This window comes from Tamandua tetradactyla, chromosome 4, assembly GCF_023851605.1.
Source record: "Tamandua tetradactyla isolate mTamTet1 chromosome 4, mTamTet1.pri, whole genome shotgun sequence".
Classification (NCBI taxonomy): domain Eukaryota; kingdom Metazoa; phylum Chordata; class Mammalia; order Pilosa; family Myrmecophagidae; genus Tamandua; species Tamandua tetradactyla.
In genome coordinates this window covers 191,831,860-191,848,821 of record NC_135330.1, presented here as the reverse complement: position 1 = coordinate 191,848,821, position 16,962 = coordinate 191,831,860, and the positions used below count along the sequence as shown (strand labels likewise).

The 16,962-nt window shown below is 42.3% G+C and overlaps 1 protein-coding gene across 4 annotated transcripts in view; it reads right to left on the bottom strand.

The window, feature by feature from the left end:
* The window catches only part of WASF3 (WASP family member 3), a 160,450-nt gene that overhangs the window by 91,642 nt on the left and 51,846 nt on the right, over positions 1 to 16,962 (bottom strand). For 2 of the 4 annotated variants that reach the window (XM_077158896.1, XM_077158899.1), the window contains exon 1: positions 8,783 to 9,011. The exons of 1 other annotated variant lie outside the window; for it this stretch is intronic. The gene's annotated coding sequence lies outside the window, so the exon portion shown is untranslated. Of the gene's footprint in view, positions 1 to 5,574; positions 5,699 to 8,782; positions 9,013 to 16,962 lie in introns of those variants that run through there. One more of the 4 variants, XM_077158898.1, reaches the window with a different exon arrangement.

The following is a 16,962-nucleotide window of genomic DNA, read 5'->3' as shown; positions in this document are numbered from 1 at the left end:
CTCATTAATCTGCTAATATTATCCTAATCTGATTGTATTAGGATTGTTTTACTATTTTGGTCCTTGCCATCTCTCTTAAGCCTCCAAATTCCAGCTTTCCAGAAATCAGAAGCTGGCCTAATACAACAGGCACACGTGATGCAGGTGATACGCATTTCCCCACCTCACTTTTCAGGGCTACATCCTTAACCAGGCTCCAAGTCTGAATTTCTCTTTCCACATTCATCTATGAGATCATGTCACCAATGGTCCTCACCATTCACAAATAAAGTTCTATTTGCAAGATTATTAGGCTCTTTAGAACACGTTTCCACTTCTAGCTTCAGAGAAACAGATGTCATAGGAATGTCAAATATTAACATTTTTAGCAAGAATCATGTGTCTAACAACAAAATAAACAGCCATCTTTGTGTTTCTCTCTTTTGTCACTCACGTCGGTTATCAGAGTTTTAATACCCTAAGCTTCAATTCCCCATCACTAGTAGAGTCCTACCTCGTATAAATCAGAATCACTAGGAACACAGTTAGTCCCTTCATTCAATTCAATACCTAAGTGAGCTGCTGACGTAGAAGGTGAAGCAAAAACCACATGAAGAAATAAGCCAAGGGCCTTGCCTTCGGAAAGCTTCAGTTGGTGGGGAAGAAGAGACATACACAAATAAATAAAACACAAGCAGCAGAAAGCATAATGCTCTAAGCTAAACAAAAATAATGTGAGCAGACATTCACTGAAAATCTATCTCAGCTAGACACACTTTCATTTTAATAATTAATTTTAGTAATAAAAACACTAATTGTACTATAAGAATACACTGAAAAAAAATTCTCCCAGTTTGAATAATTTATTCATTCAAAAATTACTGATCAGTAACCTAAATACAGGAGACAGAAAACATTTCTTCCCTCCTCCAGGTAATGAGTAAGAACTGCCTGGTACAGATGAAGAAAGCACAATCCGTGACTTCACAGGGGTCTGTGACTGGCCCATGCCTTGGAGCTAAAAGTCCCTGGACAGAGAATCTAACAGTCCAGATACAGATCTGGGTCCACATCAACCTCATTAGTTCATTCAGACATTAACTAGCCTCCTACTGTGCCTCGAGAATATAAACATGAATCAGACAAAGACAAAGTGACGCTAAATGCAAAAACACGCCCACCACAAGTTAGGAAGTGCTAAGTGGCAAGAGAGAGCCAGACACAGTGCTATGGGAGAAGAGATGAGTTCCAGCTGCAGTAAACAAGGGAAGATTTAAAATCTGCATGTGGAACAAAGTAACACCAAGAGATTGATTACTGCTCTTTGAGATGCACAGAGCATGCAAAGTTAACACAAAGATAAATGTATTGCCATCTAAATATTTTCTCATTAAGAAAAGTTCCCCGATGGAGAGGCAGCTCCTGAAATATAGTATGTGTTTAGAGCCTGCCTGTCTCCAAAGAGGCTAAAAAACCCTAAGATTCCCAAATACCTGAGTTGTCACCTGGAAGAGCTGGAAGGCAGCTGAGCTGTCTCTCACTACTAACCCCGTGAGCTTCTGCTGGAATACTGTTCAACGAGAGGGAATTCCTGAGCTTTTACCCCACTCATGGAGGAACACTATGTGAAAGGAGGTCTTTCTGTATATTCAGTTGACGTTACATTCATCCTTTTAACTTCCAACCAGGACTCTCTGCTCTGCCCACTAAAACCAAACAGAATCTACCAGATCCTTTCCATTTTCCAAGCTTCCAAGTATCTGAAGGGAGGGCTAATTGGTCCCAGGCCCTCCTGCCCTACCTAGATACTCTCCAGACTGTTCTTTAGGACACAGGGCACTCACAACTCTAAACCTCAGCCGCCACCAAAGTGAGCACCCATCCCCAATAGGGTCGCCTCTTCCATTAGGAGAGCTGGTCTCCCAGCACGACGCCTGGCTTTCCTGCCATCCTCGACATTCCACCCATACTTGGTGCAGCCAAGTCCAGGTTCCCAGGAAGAGGCCACCTTTTCAGCGACCCTCCCAGTACTCCTCCTCAATGCTGTAACCACATGCTCACTTCACCCCTCCAGCATCTGCCAGATACCCCCTTTCTGACTAGCTCCTATGTGACAGAGCTCAGCAGTCAATTCTACTGCAAGACATAGCCTAACTCCCCTCACAGAGCTGGGGTCCTTGTGTTAGTTTGCAGGCTGCCAGAATGCAAAATACCAGAAATGGAATGGCTTTCAAAAAGGGAATTTAATAAGTTGCAAGTTTACAGTTCTAAGCCTATGAAACTGTCCAAACTAAGGCATCCATCTAAAGATACCTTAATTCAAGAAAGGCAGATGGGTCAGGAAAACCTCTTTCAGCTGGGAAAGGTCCCTTTCTCCTCTGCTGGTCCCTTTTCGCATCTGCTGGTCCCTTGCTCCTGAGCTCTGTTGCTTTTAGCCTCTGTCCCTGTGGGGGTTCCTCACTTTGCTTCTCCAGGGCTGGCTTCCATCTCTTGGCTTCCTTTGGCTCACTGCAGGTTCTGGCTTGCTTAACATCTCATGGTGACATCTGCTGGGCTCCAAGCATCTCCAAACATCTGTATCTCTTTTCTAAGTTCTCTCCAAAATGTTTCCTGTTTTAAAGGACTTCAGTAAACTAATCAAGACCCACCTGAAATGGGTGGAGTCACATTTCCATCTAATCAAAAGGTCACACCCAGAATTTACAAGTCACATCTTTGTGGACACAATCTAATCAAAAGTTTCCACCCCACGATATTGAATCAGGATTAAAAGAAATGGCTGCCCACTCAGAACTGAATTAGGATTAAAATGCAGCTTTTCTGGAGTACATAATACTTTCAAACCAGCACAGATCTTCGGCAGCGCCGTAAGCACAGAACACTGCATCCCAGTGGGCTCGGCTCAGACAGGAGCCCAGACCTGGCCTCACTGCTTGTACACTGGAAGACCGAAGGCCTCTGACCTAAACTTAAATTTCCCTAACTATGAAGATGAGATTATAAGAATTAAACCAATTCCTGGGAAGAACCTGGCCTCTGCATGACAAACCATAAAGAGTGCCAATTATTACTAACACACTTTTATGACACTGCAACCCCCTGGAGATGGGAGAGCCTCCGATACATCTCTGTACTGCCAGGACTTTGCACAGACAGGTCAGAGCAACCCTGCAGTAAACTGGATTAAGGACCCCCACAAAGCCATGTTATTCGTCTTAATAGGATGTGAGCCTACTGTAGTTAGGATCTCTTGAAGATGTGATTTTAATTAGGGTGCGGCCCTACTGAACGAGGCTGAGCCTTAGTCTGGATTCCTGTGGTCCTTTATAAACAGAAGAAATTCAGCCGTGATCAGAGAAGGCCATGGAGAGGAGCCAGAAGCTGAAAGTCAATGGAGCCCAAAAGAGAAAGGAGAAGACACTGCCACGGGATGTGTGGCAGAGATACAAGCCAAGTACCCCTAAGGAGCACTGGCAGCCAGCACCAGAACTGGGGGGAAACCGTAACTTCGAGATGCCTCAATTTGGGGACTTCTTCTAGCCTCGAAACTGGGTCAAGAAACCCCCTTGCTTACGTCAACCTGTTGTGAGGTGTCTGTCATAGCAGCCTGGGAAACTAAGACAAACATCTCAATCAGGGTTTGGTCCAGAAAAAAACAGATAATCAACATATAAACGAGCACAAGAATACCTAAAAATGAGTTGTTTTAAGCAATCCAGGTTTAGTTTAATTTTTAAATTTGCTTAGTCATTCCTTCTCACAACAAAGAGTACTGAACTGCTAGACATCAAAGAACTTACAAGTCGAAAATGATCAGAAATGTGTAGGAAATAAAATTGGTTTTCCAGGGACAAGGATCACCTAACTAGATGACGGTTCTGCCAGCAGGTGACTCAGGCTGTGTAGTGGGCACCTTCCCAGGTGAGTGCCTGAACCTCACAGCCACCCTGCCAGCCTCTGGCTTCTGACACTCTACTCTTTCTATGCTGCCAATTTTTTTTCTTTTCTTTTCTGTTTTTAATTCCTAGCACCTGGCACAATACTCAAAAAACATCTGTCAGATAAGCGGATTTTCTTGAATGCCTGGGTTTAAAAAAAGAAATCACAATGCATTTCCAGGAAGAAGCTTATGGGTTAAAGAATCCAGAATCAGGAATCCCAGGGTCTTTTAAAAACTTTCCTGTTTTTAAAAAAGGGGGACAACTTGTCCTTCCCACAGTCTTCTGGCCCTTTTCCTGTATTCCATGATTCCACAAAGATCTCCAACCATGTGATTCTACCAAGGCCCTTGAAAATAACAGTTTGAACCTTGAAATACATCCAGCCTAAGTAAAAGTTCTTTTCTTGCCTTAACTACTTTCTATTTTACTCTGCTTTAATTACTGAATCCATAACTGGAATTCATCACTGATTCAAAGAGATGCTAAAAATACTTCGGTTTTCGAATGTAGAAGGAGAAATGCCATATAATTTTGCTCCTAAATGGACTCTCATTTCTTTTCACAGCTCAGCAACTTACTCATCAAATACCTTTCCTCTTTTTTTAAAGAAAAAAGGTTAAACAGATACAAGTTAAAAATTAATGTCCAATACTAATTGTGCATTCATACATGCATAAGTGAAATCTCAGGCATGAACTAACCTTACTTAAAAACAGACTCTTGGCTCCTTCCCTTTTCACTAATCACAGCCTTCACGAAATGCAAGAATACAATCTGATTGCAAGAATACAATCTCATTTACATATGATGAATGAACCAAAACAAAGCTGTTATCCAACAGGTCCACAACCGCAAATGGCAAATATTAATAACAACCTACCTGTGAAACCACTGTGCAATTTACAAAGGGCTTCACATAAATCACCATGTTTCATCACAACAACAACCCTGACACAGACCGGGTAGGAATTGCTCTAATGATCTTACAAATTAGGGAGTAGGCTCAAAGAGATGAAATTACTCACCCAAATTACACAGCAAGTCAAGGTGCGAGAGGCACTCAACCTACAGCCTTCTCACCTTACGTCTCTCATTTTGTTTTAAACTCAGTGTCTTCTATGACCCCCTCTATGTCTACATTGTGTTTTCTGGACCACCCCACTCCAGTTCAATCACCCTTTCCTTCCAACATGTGACACCCAACATGCTACTTCCCACGTTGCTTAGCTTCTGGTGCATAAGCTCTGTCTGCTCAACTTGAACAGAAGCTCTTGACGGCAAGCACCATACCTTGTATTTCTTTAATTCTTAAGGTCTAGGATAATATCATGACATAATAGGCGTACATTAAATGACAGGCATACCTCATCCTACTACACTTTGCTGCGTTTTTTACAAATTGAAGGTCTGTGGCAACCCTGCCTTAAGCAGATCTACTGGCACTGTTTTTTTCCAACAGCAAGTGCCCACCTCATGTCTGTGTCACATTTATTCATGTATGTACATTACTTTTTTAAACATAATGCTACTGCACACTTAAAAGGCTATATGACTTTTATGTGCATTGGGAAACCCCAAAATTCATGGATTTCACTTTATCGCGTAGTCTGAAACTGAACCCGCAATATCTCCAAGGTGTGCCTGTCCCTCTTACAATGCCACCTGTCCAGAGTCAGCTGGTAGACGAATGTCCCTCTTTCCCGAACTTCAGCATCCAATCCACAGCTTCAGCCCAGCTCCCTAGGTTATACCAGGTCAGCATCTCCTCACCAGCTGCCCTAGGTAAGCACAGAAGAGCCTTTCTCAACCGTGGTTAACCTGCTCTCCATTTTCACTGGGTGGTGGATCGCTGCCTTTCTCCCCCTAGACCGAGCCCTGGGGTCTGCCCAGGTCCTTGATCACCTGTTGCTCACCTTTATCCCCCAGCTAGCTGTGTTTTTACTTCCTTGATTTCACCTGCCTTGTTTCCTAATGTCTACCTCATTTCTGTTCAGGTGCCAGGATGCCTTACCTGTAATTTCTGGCCTCACCTTGGCACTCGTGATTCTGTCTTCACATTGACATCTAATAGCCACCTAGGGGGCCACCAGGCCCCAACACGGGGAGCTATGCCAAGGGACAGATACTGCCTTCTTTACCACCTTCCACTCACACCTGGTGCTCTGCATCTCCATGACTATTTCTGGAGGTGCTAGAGGCAGTTACTCTCACCTCCCACGACCCTCTTGTCTTTTCTCTTCAAACATACCCTGGGCTAAAATACCACACAATCAGAATCCGGCTGGATACCAATGGATCAGAGCATAACCAAATTAGGATTACCATTTAGTTTTATTAAGTATGCTGAACTGTAAATTTGGACATAGAAAATGATTACATAAGGGAACAAAATACCTTAAAAATCGGTACATTATCCACTGGAATAGCAGATGTAAATGCATTGCAGAGAGGTTTTTTTTTCACTACCATGATAATTTTTACATATTCCAGATGCAAAATATATCTCAAAACTAGCAATGTAATACTAAACCTGACACAAAGATTTCATGTGCAATTCAAGTAACTTAGGTCATTTTTCCTCCCTGAGAATGAAGTATAGCAGTGGCCACTAGAATAAATGGGCCCATAAACTTCCACCCACAGGGTCCCCCATGTGCTCAGACAAGAATGACAAGCACTGCAGGAGCATTTTACATGTCCACAGTCGATGCTCCCGAGCCTGCTGCAAACCCTAATGTACACTACATCTAAAGCAATCAGGAAACCGAACGGCTCACCTCACACTGCAGGGATACCACATGCAGGAGAGCTCGAGACAAGCCAAAACCAGGAAACAACCGACCACCATCGAGAAATGAAATTTCAGTCACCTAGAATTAACTGCTTACTATAGAAAATATTTCTAGCACTAAATTCAGTCTCCTATTAAGTAATAATCATTATTTAATAGTGCTGTCCAAATAATCTTGCAGGAAACATGGTTTTCTGAGTACTAGCAGCTGCATGGTAAATGGGAACACAACAGAGGTTTGGGTGGCAGAGGCCTGAGTTCCAAGCCACATCTACAACCACAAGCCCCAGACACTGGGAGAGTTGGGACTATCTGGTCTCCATCTCCTCATCTGTAAAATAAACTGACAACCCTCTCCTCCTACAGGGCAAAAATGAGGGCTGATGAGCTCCTACATGCAAAAAGCATAGAAAGGTGGCAGCAGCATTTAAGAGACGGAAGCGACTCCATTCCTCTACTACTAAATGCAAGACATGCATTCTGTTGTCACAAGAAGGCAGAACAGCCAAAACGTCACAAGCTGGCAGCTTTACTTAGACGGCTATTTGCAGAGAGAAAGTGCTGACGCCATCACATTATGTATGCATGCAAATGATATAACCACTTTCTAATTTTCCCGGAGGTTATGGTGGAAGCACTGACTTATCTTCAAATGACAAAGTCAGTGCTGTGGGAGGTGGCACATGTGCTGGGTGTCCCTGACCCAGGACCCCTGAGATTTTTACATGTGGAAGAGGTGATGACCAATTTCTTCCCTGAAGGGGCAGAGAAATGTGGACGTTCCAAAAAGCAGATGTTGTGACATTTGAAGTCCTAGGGTTTACCTAATAAACACTGCTTTTACTTTTAAAGTCAGTAGCCTGAATTCTGCATAAAATGCAAGCTGACTCCCTTAACCCTGAAGGTCAACTAGATCTTAAAGCTATGGAGATCCCCGTGCTGCTTCTATTCTCTCCATGCTCCTGGAGGTGCAGTGAAAGCATTCTTCTCTCCACCTCTAGAGCAGCCCACTTTCCCCAAGGCAGACCTCATCTCCATGGAAGCTTTAAGCAGGGGGATAATGAGTAAATAACTGGAGAATTCCACAAAAAAGGTAAACTGAGGGCATCGAAGTGGCAACAGACCTACCAACAGGGTCAGTCAGACCTGAAATCAAGACACACTTTCAGCAAGCTTAAACAACCGAACAATTGTATCACTCTCCATGTATTAGGAATGCTTAAAGATTAAGTACCATTTTTTAGCCATCTCAATGCGTCAAATTAGTGACCCCTTAAATCTTTTTAAGACAAAAAGTGGTCAGCAATTTAAAAAATCCATTTGAAACCAAATGAGTTATTATACCTAGGAATACTGAAAATGCATCATAATTAAGCTAACAAAATCCTGCAGTTTCAACACATCATCGGACTCCCTATCTATATACAAGCATGGTCATCCCGAGATAATCACACATATCCTTCTTCTCTACTTTGCCACAGAGGAGGCTCTGGCGGGAGAAACTGAGGACTGCGCCCTGGGGCGGGGGGCGTCCCGAGGGGAGGGGGAAGGAGAGCAGGACGCCTCGCCATCCCCGGCTGGGACCCCAACGGGGAGGAGGACCTGCGGGCTGTGGCCTCTGCTAAAGAAAGCCCGCCATGGCTCGGGGGGACGTCTCCAGATTTCTCATTAAACTCCTTCTAGAGCCTGGGTTTGTGTCCTTAGTCCGCTGCTGGGCTGAAATGCTACCCAGGATCGTGCCTGCCCTGAGGCGGTCGCTGGGAAAGGAAGCCACGGAGCCACCGTGGGTGAGTCGCAGCGCCAGGCAGACACGCGTGGGTGGGGTGGCTGCTCTCCCTGTGGCGCCCGCTGTTCCCACCCCCATTAACAGACGAGACCAGGACACAGAGGAGGTAAGTGTCGCACCTAACGTCACACAGTACGCAATGGAGCTGGGATTGAAACCCACATATCTGTTTCCAGAGACTGTGACTTAACTATAGTGCTTCCTTCGGTCTTTTGAAATTAGTAATAACTTCACTGCAAAGTCAACTCCAGAAATGGAAATCTACCAGGCACCCATTCTACTCACCTTACTGCCCATTGCACTATTGAAGGTGATTCTCAAAAACTATAACATTTCACAGAGCACCAGGATTATGAAGGCAGCGTCCTCCGCTCTGCTAAACTCAGAGCAGGCCATGCTGTGCATGGATCACCACCACCAGGCGCCCCCAGGAATGGCCACTCTAACGGGGCCAATGAGAGCCACTTAAACAAAAGCAATGGAATCTCAGAGAATGGGAGGCATTGTTTCCATAGTACATCAGCAGGAAGAACTGTCTCTAGTTCTCTAGGACAATGGTTTCCTAGGTGCTGGCACCCACGGGGAGGGGAGGGACACGGGCTGGGAGAAAGGAAGGCAAGGATGTTTCACTCATGCTTCACATATAAAAGATACTGTAGCCCTCACGGATAACAGGCCAGCTGCCTCATCGCACCAGGCACCCACCACCTGACCCTGCAGGGAAGCCAGAGGTCCCAGTCCACAGCACACAGCAAGGAGCGCACTGCACAGCACACTCTGCAAGGGCCAGGCTGGTGGAGTTACAAACCACGGGGACCGGTCATTAGGAAACAAGTCTCGCAAAATGGGAAAAAAAAAACAAAAGGACTGAAGATGATGCTTTATAAGGGATGGTGGTGATGGCAGAACATTAGTGTGAATGGAATTTAGGCCACTGAATTGCATGCTTAAAAATGGTTACAATGGGACACTGTGTGTTACCTATGGCATCACCAAAAAAAATTTTTTTAAAGATAATATTGGTGATACAAGAATAAGCTAATAAGAAAATGGCAAAGCTAACACTTTTCTAAGTATAAACCCTTTGTCAGCTAAAGGATTAAAGAAAATCACAATCTAAATGGGTTTACAAGAAATTAATTTTGTAAAAGGTCTTCAAAATCAAGACAACGAATTAGAATATTTATGTCCATTATCATGAATGATGCAATATTAGAGTAAAATATATTCTTAGTGTTTTTTATTGTATTGATTGTATAATGCTTAAATTTTAACATGCTTTAAAATGTAAAAACATTTCAATAAACTAGTATATGTCTATACTTTCTAATATATTCACATATTGGGGGGTTGTGTTCATTTTTCTAATGAAGTACAAAACCAAAAAGTTTTGGAGGGACTGCTTAAAGGACCAAATTAAACAAATTAATATAGTTATCAGCAACGTTACACTAATAAAATGCTAATATATTTGTACTGGAGGAAAAAAATAATGAAGCAAATTCCCCCCAACAATGAGAAAAATTAGATAAAACTATAAAACAACAAATGTAGGGACTTCCGGAGAAGATGGTGGCTTAGTAAGACGCACGGGTCTTAGCTCCTCCTCCAGATCAGCTACTAGGGGAGTAGAAACGATACAGAACAGCTCCCGGAGCCACGACAGAGATCAAAAAGACAGCGTACCCCATTCTGGAACGGCTGACTGGCTGGGAGAACCCACTCCGTTGAGATTGCCGAGGGGCGCGGGCTTCCGCGGGCCGGGGAGGCAAGCGGCCGGATTCCCTCCCTTCCTCCTTCCCGGGCCAGCTGGGAGAATTGGACAGGCAGTCCCCTCAAGCGGCGGCGGCTGGCACCCCCCCCCCCCCCAATGCGCAGCCCCCCGGACCAACTGGGAGAATTGGATCGCAGATCCCCAGGCCGCAGAGAATGGTGACCGGGGTCCCTTCCAAACACGTGGCTTCCCGGTCCGGATGGGAACGGTGCACTCCCCCGGGTCGCGGCAGCTGGTGCCCTCCCTCCATGCTTGGCACCCCGGGCCGGCTAGGAGATTCGGACGGGCGCTCTCCCGCACTGCGGTGGCCGGCAACCCTCCCCGCGTTCGGATTCCCGGGCCAGCTGTCACTCTTCCAAGCCGCTTCGGCTGGCGAACCTCCCCCACGGCGAGAGTTTTCCAATGTTAAAGGACCCACAGCACCTTTTACTGGTGGGACCCGCAGACAAACGAGTGCCACGAGCGCCACCTACTGGGCAGGATAAGAAAAACAGAACCCAGAGATTTCACAGAAAAATCTTTCGGCCTGCTGGGTCTCACACCCAGGGAAATCTGACTAAATGCCCAGACGCCAGCAGAAGATACCGGATCACGCTCAGAAAATTGAAAATATGGCCCAGTCAAAGAAACAAGCCAATAGTTCAAATGAGATGCAGGAGCTGAGACAACTAATGCTGAATATACGAACAGAAATGGAAAACCTCTTCAAAAATGAAATTGATAAATTGAGGGTGGACATGAAGAAGACATGGGCTGAACAAAAAGAAGAAATAGAAAATCTGAAAAAACAAATCACAGAACTTATGGAAGTGAAGGATAAAGTAGAAAAGATGGAAAAAACAATGGATACCTACAATGATACATTTAAAGAGACAGAAGATAGAATTAGTGATTTGGAGGATGGAACATCTGAATTCCAAAAAGAAACAGACACTATAGGGAAAAGAATGGAAAAATTTGAACAGGGGATCAGGGAACTCAAGGACAATATGAAACGCACAAATATACGTGTTGTGGGTGTCCCAGAAGGAGAAGAGAAGGGGAAAGGAGGAGAAAAACTAATGGAAGAAATTATCACTGAAAATTTCCCAACTCTTATGAAAGACCTAAAATTACAGATCCAAAAACTGCAGCGCACCCCAAAGAGATTAGACCCAAATAGGCGTTCTCCAAGACACTTACTAGTTAGAATGTCAGAGGTCAAAGAGAAAGAGAGGATCTTGAAAGCAGCAAGAGAAAAACAATCCATCACATACAAGGGAAACCCAATAAGACTATGTGTAGATTTCTCAGCAGAAACCATGGAAGCTAGAAGACAGTGGGATGATATATTTAAGTTACTAAAAGAGAAAAACTGCCAACCAAGACTCCTATATCTAGCAAAATTGTCCTTCAAAAATGAGGGAGAAATTAAAACATTCTCAGACAAAAAGTCACTGAGAGAATTTGTGACCAAGAGACCAGCTCTGCAAGAAATACTAAAGGGAGCACTAGAGTCAGATACGAAAAGACAGAAGAGAGAGGTATGGAGAAGAGTGTAGAAAGAAGGAAAATCAGATATGATGTACATAATACAAAAGACAAAATGGAAGAGGAAAATATTATTCAAACAGTAATAACACTAAATGTTAATGGACTGAATCCCCCAATCAAAAGACATAGACTGGCAGAATGGATTAAAAAACAGGATCCTTCTATATGCTGTCTACAGGAAACACATCTTAGACCCAAAGATAAACATAGGTTGAAAGTGAAAGGTTGGGAAAAGATATTTCATGCAAATAACAACCAGAAAAGAGCAGGAGTAGCTATACTAATATCCAACAAATTAGACTTCAAATGTAAAACAGTTAAAAGACACAAAGAAGGACACTATATACTAATAAAAGGAACAATTAAACAACAAGACATAACAATCATAAATATTTACGCACCGAACCAGAATGCCCCTAAATACGTGAGGAATACACTGCAAACACTGAAAAGGGAAATAGACACATATACCATAATAGTTGGAGACTTCAATTCACCACTCTCATCAATGGACAGAACATCTAGACAGAGGATCAATAAAGAAATAGAGAATCTGAATATTACTATAAATGAGCTAGACTTAACAGACATTTATAGGACATTACATCCCACAACAGCAGGATACACCTTTTTCTCAAGTGCTCATGGATCATTCTCAAAGGTAGACCATATGCTGGGTCACAAAGCAAGTCTTAACAAATTTAAAAAGATTGAAATCATACACAACACTTTCTCGGATCATAAAGGAATGAAGTTGGAAATCAATAATAGGCGGAGTGCCAGAAAATTCACAAATACGTGGAGGCTCAACAACACACTCTTAAACAACGAGTGGGTCAAAGAAGAAATTGCAAGAGAAATTAGTAAATACCTCGAGGCGAATGAAAATGAAAACACAACATATCAAAACCTATGGGACGCAGCAAAGGCAGTGCTAAGAGGTAAATTTATTGCCCTAAATGCCTATATCAGAAAAGAAGAAAAGGCAAAAATTCAGGAATTAACTGTCCACTTGGAAGAACTGGAGAAAGAACAGCAAACCAATTCAAAAGCAAGCAAAAGGAAAGAAATAACAAAGATTAGAGCAGAAATAAATGAAATTGAAAACATGAAAACAATAGAGAAAATCAGTAAGACCAGAAGTTGGTTCTATGAGAAAATCAATAAGATTGATGGGCCCTTAGCAAGATTGACAAAAAGAAGAAGAGAGAGGATGCAAATAAATAAGATCAGAAATGGAAGAGGAGACATAACTACTGACCTCACAGAAATAAAGGAGGTAATAACAGGATACTATGAACAACTTTACGCTAATAAATACAACAATTTAGATGAAATGGACGGGTTCCTGGAAAGACATGAACAACCAACTTTGACTCAAGAAGAAATAGATGACCTCAACAAACCAATCACAAGTGAAGAAATTGAATTAGTAATTCAAAAACTTCCTAAAAAGAAAAGTCCAGGACCAGACGGCTTCACATGTGAATTCTATCAAACATTCCAGAAAGAATTAGTACCAACTCTCCTCAAACTCTTCAAAAAAATCGAAGTGCAGGCAAAACTACCTAATTCATTCTATGAAGCCAACATCACCCTCATACCAAAACCAGGCAAAGATATTACAAAAAAAGAAAACTACAGACCAATCTCTCTAATGAATATAGATGCAAAAATCCTCAATAAAATTCTAGCAAATCGAATACAGCAACACATTAAAAGAATTATACATCATGACCAAGTAGGATTCATCCCAGGTATGCAAGGATGGTTCAACATAAGAAAATCAATTAATGTAATACACCATATCAACAAATCAAAGCAGAAAAATCACATGATCATCTCAATTGATGCAGAGAAGGCATTTGACAAGATTCAACATCCTTTCCTGTTGAAAACACTTCAAAAGATAGGAATACAAGGGAACTTCCTTAAAATGATAGAGGGAATATATGAAAAACCCACAGCTAATATCATCCTCAATGAGGAAAAATTGAAAACTTTCCCCCTAAGATCAGGGACAAGACAAGGATGTCCACTATCACCACTATTATTCAACATTGTGTTGGAGGTTCTAGCCAGAGCAATTAGACAAGAAAAAGAAATACAAGGCATCAAAATTGGAAAGGAAGAAGTAAAACTATCACTGTTTGCAGACGATATGATACTATACGTGGAAAACCCAGAAAAATCCACAGCAAAACGACTAGAGCTAATAAATGAGTACAGCAAAGTAGCAGGTTACAAGATCAACATTCAAAAATCTGTAGCATGTCTATACACTAGTAATGAACAAGCTGAGGGGGAAATCAAGAAACGAATCTCATTTACAATTGCAACTAAAAGAATAAAATACCTAGGAATAAATTTAACTAAAGAGACAAAAAACCTATATAAAGAAAACTACAAAAAACTGTTAAAAGAAATCCCAGAAGACCTAAATAGATGGAAGGGCATACCGTGTTCATGGATTGGAAGACTAAATATAGTTAAGATGTCAATCCTACCTAAATTGATTTACAGATTCAATGCAATACCAATCAAAATCCCAACAACTTATTTTTCAGAAATAGAAAAACCAATAAGCAAATTTATCTGGAAAGGCAGGGTACCCCAAATTGCTAAAAACATCTTGAGGAAAAAAAATGAAGCTGGAGGTCTCACGCTGCCTGACTTTAAGGCATATTATGAAGCCACAGTAGTCAAAACAGCATGGTATTGGCATAAAGATAGATATATCGACCAATGGAATCGAATAGAGTGCTCAGATATAGACCCTCTCATCTATGGACATTTGATCTTTGATAAGGCAGTCAAGCCAACTCACCTGGGACAGAACAGTCTCTTCAATAAATGGTGCCTAGAGAACTGGATATCCATATGCAAAAGAATGAAAGAAGACCCGTATCTCACACCTTATACAAAAGTTAACTCAAAATGGATCAAAGATCTAAACATTAGGTCTAAGACCATAAAACAGTTAGAGGAAAATGTAGGCAGATATCTTATGAAACTTACAATTGGAGGCGGTTTTATGGACCTTAAATCTAAAGCAAGAGCACTGAAGAAGAAAATAAATAAATGGGAGCCCTCAAAATTAAGCACTTTTGTGCATCAAAGAACTTCATCAAGAAAGCAGAAAGACAGCCTACACAATGGGAGACAATATTTGGAAATGACATATCAGATAAAGGTCTAGTATCCAGAATTTATAAAGAGATTGTCCAACTCAACAACAAAAAGACAGCCAACCCAATTACAAAATGGGAAAAAGACTTGAACAGACACCTCTCAGAAGAGGAAATACAAATGGCCAAAAGGCACATGAAGAGATGCTCAATGTCCCTGGCCATTAGAGAAATGCAAATCAAAACCACAATGAGATATCATCTCACACCCACCAGAATGGCCATTATCAACAAAACAGAAAATGACAAGTGCTGGAGAGGATGCGGAGAAAGAGGCACACTTATCCACTGTTGGTGGGAATGTCAAACGGTGCAACCACTGTGGAAGGCAGTTTGACGGTTCCTCAAAAAGCTGAATATAGAATTGCCATAAGACCCAGCAATACCATTGCTGGGAATCTACTCAAAGGACTTAAGGGCAAAGACACAAATGGACATTTGCACACCAATGTTTACAGCAGCGTTATTTACAATTGCAAAGAGATGGAAACAGCCAAAATGTCCATCAACAGACGAGTGGCTAAACAAACTGTGGTATATACATACGATGGAATATTATGCAGCTTTAAGACAGAATAAACTTATGAAGCATGTAAAAACAACAAATTTATGTTTTTTTAAGCCATCAGAAAGCTCAGAAGACAAAGAAACCTAAATGCCCTAAACATCAGATTGTGGCAAGCCCTTCCTTGGAGAGGAGATCATAGCTGCTTTCATCCTTGGCAGAGTCACAGGAAGAGTAAGTATCTGCCATAGAAAAGGGTAAGAAGATACCAGCTGAACTGGGAGCCAACATTTAATGGCTACACCTGAGCTGATATGACAGGTGCCTGCCAATTCTTCCCCATCAACCCTTACCAGTTACCACAGGCCTTGTACGTAGGGAAGGGCCAGGACGGCCAAGAGGCCAAACGTCAGCTCCATGTGGACATCCCCGAGCGCACAGCAGCGTTCCCAAGGCCAGGAGGAAGGCAGGAGAGCTGAGAGAAATCCCTCTATAGAAGAGCGGGGAAGAGAGAGATCTCCTGAGCAGAAGACAGCTAGGGGCTGGAAGGGCAAAGAGAACTCACTAGTGTTCAAAACCTAGCAGCTGACATGTAAAGGAGAGAGAGCTTCTACTGCCCAGAGCTGGGGCAGCCCGGCTGTAAAGCAGAGAGAGACCACCGAGGTCTTATCGGCACTCAGAGTCGAGTCCCAGCTGAAAACAATGTCCCAGTCCTGCACGCATTTGGAGTTAATAGTGAACTCACTATAATTAATGCTGCTACAAAGCTCAGACTCAGCTCAGCTCCAGTGACTCAGTAATGCCCCACTTTCACAGCCTGACAGATGCGCAGGCCTTATTTGGGATAGATATTATCTTGTCTTTACTGTTCTTTTACACTCAATGTCTGGTATAAAATTTTTTAAAATTTTGAGACCTGAGGAGGAGAACTTGGACCGTAAACTAAAAAGAGAAGGAACAGCCCATACAGGTAGACATATATACGACCTAGCATCAGAACCAGCAGACATACTATGACAAATTCTCTAAAGGACGTAGTGGAAAAGGTGAGCAGATGAAGAATTGCAACAGAATATAACTGAACTAACCCAAACAGAGTTGCCAGAAACAAAAGTTACAATTTCAAAAATAAAGAACTCATTCATTGACCTTAACAGCAAACTAAACATAGCAAAAGAAAGTTCAGTGGGTTAAAGAGAGAAAAAAATGGAAAACAAAACAATGAAAGTGCCTAAGATCTGTGGAACAATACTGAATGGTCCTAATATGTGTGTACTGGAGTCCCAGAAGAAACAGGGAGAGAAGAAATATTTGAAGAAATAATGTCTGAGAATTTTCCAAATTTGATGAAGTACATCAACCCACAAATCCAAAGAAGTCTAGTGAACCCCAAGTAGGACAAAAAACAATGAAACCACACCTAGACATATCATAGGCAAATTGCTGAGAGCCAAAGATAAATAGA